The following is a 268-nucleotide window of genomic DNA, read 5'->3' as shown; positions in this document are numbered from 1 at the left end:
CCAAGAAAATAAACAAGTGGACAAAACTGAACAGCTAAAAGGAAGAGAATTTAGATATATAACTGAAAAAAGAAGAAAATAAGGGTGACTCTGAGGCGGTAGCTACTTTTAGATGGATTTCAAGAATTCAGAAAAGGAGAACATGATTGTTAGAGAGGCCATTGGCTGTTGAATTGCAAGATTGATTGCAAGAAATATTGCTAAAACCTCACTACTTGCTGCTTATGAAATGAGTATTTCTTTTCTCTGGAGATTGCTTTTAGATTGG

The sequence above is a fragment of the Penaeus monodon genome, chromosome 25, assembly GCF_015228065.2.
Source record: "Penaeus monodon isolate SGIC_2016 chromosome 25, NSTDA_Pmon_1, whole genome shotgun sequence".
In the NCBI taxonomy this organism is placed as follows: domain Eukaryota; kingdom Metazoa; phylum Arthropoda; class Malacostraca; order Decapoda; family Penaeidae; genus Penaeus; species Penaeus monodon.
Note: the sequence above shows the minus strand (reverse complement) of the source record.